The sequence below is a fragment of the Desmodus rotundus genome, chromosome 8 (assembly GCF_022682495.2).
Source record: "Desmodus rotundus isolate HL8 chromosome 8, HLdesRot8A.1, whole genome shotgun sequence".
Taxonomy (NCBI): domain Eukaryota; kingdom Metazoa; phylum Chordata; class Mammalia; order Chiroptera; family Phyllostomidae; genus Desmodus; species Desmodus rotundus.
The window spans coordinates 109318985-109325318 of NC_071394.1; the positions used below are offsets into that span (position 1 = coordinate 109318985).

Below are 6334 nucleotides of genomic sequence, written 5' to 3' on the forward strand. Positions count from 1 at the left end.
AGCATAATCTAGTCTATCCTGACTGATACAAGAACCATGCACATAATGAAGTCATTCAGTCAGTTCAGGACTTATCTGTGAGTGCCCCTATAATCACATCTTCTTTGAGTCTGGCCCTCCTGCTTCTCTTATAAGGTCCCTTGTGATTAAAGTGGGCCCATTTGAATAATCCAGGATACTCTACTCACCTCAAGACTATTAACTTAATCACACCTGCAAAGTATCTTTCGCCATGTGAAGTAGCTATACTAGTCTGCATAACAAAATACCATAGACAGGGTGGCTTAAACAACATAATTTATTTTTTCACAGTTCTAGAGGCTGGCAAGTCCAAGAGCAAGGTGCTGGTCAGTTTGGTTCCTGGTAAGAGTACCTTCTGGCTTGCAAGTATCTGCCTTTTTGCAGTGTCCTCTCATGGCCAAGAGAGTGAGCTCTCTGGTGTCTCCTCCTGGCCACTGGTTGGTTTAGCAAAGTGGAGATAGCTGGGTATCCTAATCTGGTGGCATGGTAGAGGGGAATGCTTGATTGGAGTAGCTTCATGAGAGGAGAGAGGTAGAGGAGTGGACACAGAAGTAAATGGAGGAGAGAACACATCAAATAACTTTGTAGGGAATTTTGATCAAAATAGGAGCAATGAAAGCAGTGGTATCTGATGTTGTCATCGTCATCATTAGCATCATCATGGATTTGATACCTTTTCAAATATTGACCAATGTCTTTCATGAGCCTCAGAAGGTAGAGGAATCAAAGGATAAAGTAAGAGTCCACAAGTGCTTTGGTCCTGACCACCATGATTCAGTAGAGACGCTCCTGGAGGAATTCACATGGCACAGATGTCCTGAATTCTGATAGTGCTGCCAATGCTCTTTCCTTCTTCCCTTCTTTCTTTCCCTTTTCCACCTTATTTTTCACTTATTTATTTATTCTTGCCTTCATTCATTCCACAAGCACATACTAGCTCCCACAAACTTTGAAACTTGGATCCAGCAAGGGGGATTAACATAAATTTGCAAACAGTAAAATTCTATTTCTGAATAAAATTTTAAATTTTATCTTCTATACTTAAGAATGGAAATATTCTTAAATTTCAAAACCAATTGGTTTTGTCCCGGCTGCTTGGCTCAGTGGACTGAGTGCTGGCTTGCAAACCAAAGGGTTGCTGGTTCGATTCCCAGTTAGGGCACACACCTGGGTTGTGGGCCAGGTCCCCAGTGGGGAGCATGTGAGAAGCTACCACACATTGATGTTTCTCTCCCTCTCTTTCTCTCTCCCTTCCCCTTTGTCTAAAAATAAATAAATAAATAAATCTTTTAAAAAAACCCAATTGGTTTTATCTGCCAAAAACACATTCCCTGATTAAGTTGCAGACATTCCTCTAAATAGTTTTACATGCAAATGTTTCTGTTACATAGTTTTTAGAAGTATTTTTTGGAAAGCAAACTCTGGGTAGCAATAGGAATAATTTATGTAATGAATTCATTAGCTTAAAATGATAACTATCCTTTTTTCATTTTTAAAGCTGCCCTTTTAAATGAATGGGGAAATTTCATAAATGCTTCTAATTTTTTTTTCAGGGCTTCATATTTCTGAATTTCATTCTTTCTTAATTTTTCCAAACTCCAGAATCTTCCCTTCCCTCATTCATAGACTCACTCTTCATTTTTTTCTTGCATTTCACTGTGACTTCTCCTTAGTCTCTTTGTTTTATCTCTGTCCCGGGTGTGGCTAATAATGATACATGTGCCCAATCAAACTGCTTGATATTGTCGTTTTAATCACCCCGTATGTATTGGGTCTTCCCACACTATCCTTTCTATGATACAGGTGTGTCCAACCTGCGGCCTATGGGCTGCATGTGGCCCAGGATGCCTATGAATGCGACCCAACACAAAGTCGTAAATTTACTTAAAATATTATGATATTTTTTGTGATTACGTGTTGCAATGTATTTAATGTGTGGTCCAAGACAACTCTTCTTCCAGTGTGGCCCAGAGATGCCAGTATCATTCTCCCTTGCTAGGATAATTTTTCACATCTTATGGTCCCCAATTAGAAACTTAAAGTTTTTTCACTGAAAACTTCTTGGTTTAAATAAAGGAAACAGAAAGAATTTTTACAACCTTGATATTTACCTGTCCAAATGCTGTCACATGAACAACCTAGAGCATTGTGTTCTGGTCTGAATACCACATCTTAAGGAGGGGCTTGACAAATTGTAATATGCCCACTGACAAGTGATCAGCAGTTGGAAAGCCCTGTCAGGAAGAATGATTAAAGGATCTTAGGTTCTTTGTGTTTTGTTTTTGTTTTTTTGAAAAAAGAAGTCTTGGGTGGGAGTAGGGATTGAGTAGCCAGGGATAGCAGATTAAGAGAGAGTTTGACTGGGATGGGGACTACTACTATGGGCCAAATTGGGTGGCCATCTCAGGAAGACACTGGTACTTGGGATGAGGGTGGGGGCAGTACCCTGAGAGACACTCAGGGGATGGCTGGCTGTTACTGAGTGTGGCCATTAGTAGAAAGAGCACTCACCTGTTCCCTGCATGTACCTGACCATGGCTTCTGCTATTTTTCCCAGTTAAACCTCAGAGGCAGAGGTGGTTACTGGCCTCAAAAGACTAAAGATAGTTCCACACATACAGATCATGGGGCGATCTAAGAAAACAAGTACCATGAGAGATAACTGCAAAGAGAACGGCCTGTGGTAGAAGGAAGAGACCCGTTGGCAGATACGAATAGGAACCTTAATCCTAAGTAAGACCGTGCAAATGTGAAACAGGAATTGATTGATAGTTTTGCCCTGGTCGGGCGGCTCAGTTAGTGGGAGCGTCATCCTGTGCACCAAAGAGTCATGGATTTGATTCCCAGTCAGGGCACTTACCTAGGTTGTGAGTTCCATCCCTGGTTAGGAGTTGTACGGGAGGCAACCAATGGATCTTTCTCTCTCCCATCAGTGTCTGTCTCTCTCTTTCTCTCTCTCTCTCTCTCATCCTTCCCCTCCGTCTAAAATCAATAAAAACATATCCTCAGGTGAGGATTAAAAAAAAAAGAATTGATAGTTTTGCAGGAAAGTCAACCAAAGATACTGGATATAAAAAATATAATTCCCCAAATAAAGAATGAGTTGAAAGGCTGATTGGCTGCCAAAGGGATAGAATCTAGAAACCAACCCATATGTGCTGGGGGCTTGATGTATGTATACAGCAGCGTAACACAGTAGGAGGAAGACCGGTCACTCATCATTAGTCTCTAGAAAAACGGTTCACTAAATAGGGAAAACTTAGATTAGATCTCAATCTTTTTTAATTGGGTTAAAAGCCAAATATGGAAGAGAGCGCTACACGTCTATTAGAAAAAAAAGTAGAACATTTTTTTTGTAACATTGGGATGGACAAGGATTTCTTAAAATGACAAAAAGTGAAAACCATAAAAGAGATAAATGATGAAATTAATGATCCCAAAATTAAAGATTTCTAATACCATAAACAAAGTTGACAGGCCATAGATTGGAGGTGACAAATTGGATCACTGACAAGGACATATTTAGAATACACAGATATCTCCTGTAAATTAGATAAATAAAGAAAAAAATGTAGCAGACCCTGCTGATGCCCTGTCCACATCCCTCAGCCCACGTCTGAATTCACCTGCAGCCTTGCTGGACAATCAGTTCCTTGCATCGCACAGCTGCCCACCTCAGTGTGGGAACCTCTCTCTTGGCCTGAATGTTCTCTTAGGTCCTGTGGGAACACGCTCAATTTAGGTACAGGGAAAACTGCAAGTGCTGGTGGTTGAATCTCCACAGGGGCAGCCTCAACCAATAAGGACTGAGGGGTAGTGTATAAATAGCCCAGCTTCCCCATTTCTTGGTGCATCAATTCTGAGGAGTGTTCACATGATTCCTGAGAGGGTTCCCAGAAGGACTAAGCCTCACTTGCCCAGCAGCAACCTGCTCATGACCTACCCTTTATTGGATTTCTTCGTTCTTTGTCTTACTATTTTTACTCCTTCACTTGTGCTTCTGAATAAATGACCTGCACTCAAGTCTTTGTCTGCGGGACTGCTTTCCGGAGGACACAAATTAGCACGGACATAAATAAACCTCTCAGAGAATGGGAAATATGAAAGGCTAACAAGTATGGGAAGAGATGTGCGACTTCAGTAATCAGAGAAATAAAAACCATATAGGGAACTATAACTTTACCCCAAAAGTTTGGTGCAAATTAAAAATACAGATTTTATAAAATGCTCGTAAGCATGTAGAAAAATAGAAACCCTATATACCACTAGTGCAGCCATTCAAGAGAACAATTCACAGCGTGTAGTGGATTTACATATACGCACAGCCTACAGTCTCACAAATCCTCCCCTATGTACATGCCCCATGCAAACTCTCACACCCATCCAATCCCACCTGGTCTACGAGTCAAGCCTGGTCTTCAGTGCTCCTGGTAATCCTACCATATTTCCCATGTCCATCTATTTCCTTTTAAACTTCCCTCCTCTAATACCTTCTCTTCCTTCCTCACATTCAGCTGATGACCTCAGGTATTATTTAATTGAGAATATGGAAGCAAAGATATTTCCATGTGTTCCCATTGCCAAATCTACCAGTCTGTCAGAAAGTGTGCCTGTGTCCTCCGTCTTCCTCCCTTCCGCACACTAACTCCTCCTATCTCTCTCACCTCGGGGACTTTGCCCTGGATGGTCCTTTCTCCTGCATTATGTTTTTTCCCTCCCAGTTAGATCATTCACATCAGCATGCTGTTGTAGTCCTCATATAGGGGGAGGAGGAAGAGGGAGAAGAGAGAAGGAAGGAGAAGAAAGGAAGAACAAAGGAAAGAAAACCTCCCTCTTTTATACAGAGTGGGGCAAAAGTAGGTTTACAGTTGTGAGTATGCAAAACAGAGTTTATTCTTGTATTAGTATTTATGAATTATTATATTTTCCATGTGAACAACTGTGAACCTACTTGCCCCACCCTGTACATGCCCCTCATTTTTTTGCTCCCCTCTTAACAGCAAAATTTCTCCAAGGAATTGTTTATAATTCTCAGTCTTCCCTTGACTGGGCCCATCAATATAATTTGACACAGTTGCTGATTTCCTCCCTGAAATCCTTTCTTCACTGCTCTAGGGACATTTCTCTTTGGCTTGATTCTTCTGTCTCATGTTCTTTACTTCTCACTTTTCTTTGCTGGTTCCTCATGGCTTTTCCAGCTCTTCAACCCATTCTCTTCTCAGTATGCACTCACTCTCTAGGTAACCTTGGCTTTAACGATTCATATGTACCAGAATGACTTCCCAAAGTTATCTCTAGCACAGACCTTGATCCCAAACTCCGGAAGTCAAGTACTTACTTGACAGCTCCCCTTGGGTGTCTAATAACCATTTCAGACTTACAATGTTAACATCAAACTATTGATCTAACGCTGAAACCTCTCCCACCCCTGTCATCTTCCTCTTAGTACATGGTAACTCCATCCTTCCAGCTGCCTCAGTTGGAACTCTTGGGGTCACCCTCGATTCTTCTCTTTCTCACACACCTCATTTATTCCATTTGCAAATATTATTGGCCCTACCTTCAAAATATGCTGTGGTATGTCCACCTCCTCTCTCTGCCTCCACTACAGTGACCCAAGCACGTCATCTCCACCCAGGACCAGTGCAGTGACCTCCTGTCTGGACTGTCCCTCGCCCTCTTACTCTGCTACAGTCTGTTCTCCACTCACTGCCAGGGTTATCTTATTTAAAAAGTAAGTCAGACCTTGACATTCTCCCCTCAAAAATCCTTCCCGCTTCACTCAAAATGGAAGCTTCAGTCCTTACCTTGGCACACAGGACTCCATCTGATTTGGCTCTGGCCTACCCCTATCATCTCATCTGTCACGGTCCTCCCCTGACTCACTCTGCTTCAGCCCCACCCAGGGCTATTTCTGGAATATGGCCTGTACCTTCTCACCTCGAGGACTTTGCACTTGCTGTTCCCTGAGCCTGGATTGCTCTTTTTCCCGATATCGGCATGGCCCTCTCGTTCACTTTATTCAGGTCTCTCTCAATGTCACCCCATTCGTGGCAAGGCCTTTTCTGACCCCTCTGTCTGAAATGGCACCCTTCATTGCTCTCTGTTCTCTCATCCTGATTTAGTTTCTTCTTTGCACTTACAACCTAGAATTATGTATTTGTCTATTTATTATCTCACTTTCCTACAATAAGGGGAGGGGCTTTGTCGATTTCGTTCATGCGGTATGCCTAGCTCTTAGTAGTAGACACCTGATAACTACTTGTTGAATAAAGGCGTAGAAATGAGAACCAAACAAAGATTTTCATCCCAG

The 6334-nt window shown here is 42.1% G+C and overlaps 1 long non-coding RNA gene across 1 annotated transcript; it reads right to left on the bottom strand.

Moving 5' to 3' along the window:
* Positions 1 to 287: 287 nt before the first annotated feature.
* Positions 288 to 5870, bottom strand: LOC123480336 (uncharacterized). The gene is made up of 5 exons (XR_006656293.2): positions 5829 to 5870; positions 3648 to 3740; positions 2882 to 3003; positions 2133 to 2255; positions 288 to 534 (listed from the first exon to the last, which is right to left on the bottom strand). It is a non-coding gene; the product is annotated as an uncharacterized lncRNA (long non-coding RNA).
* Positions 5871 to 6334: the final 464 nt, after the last annotated feature.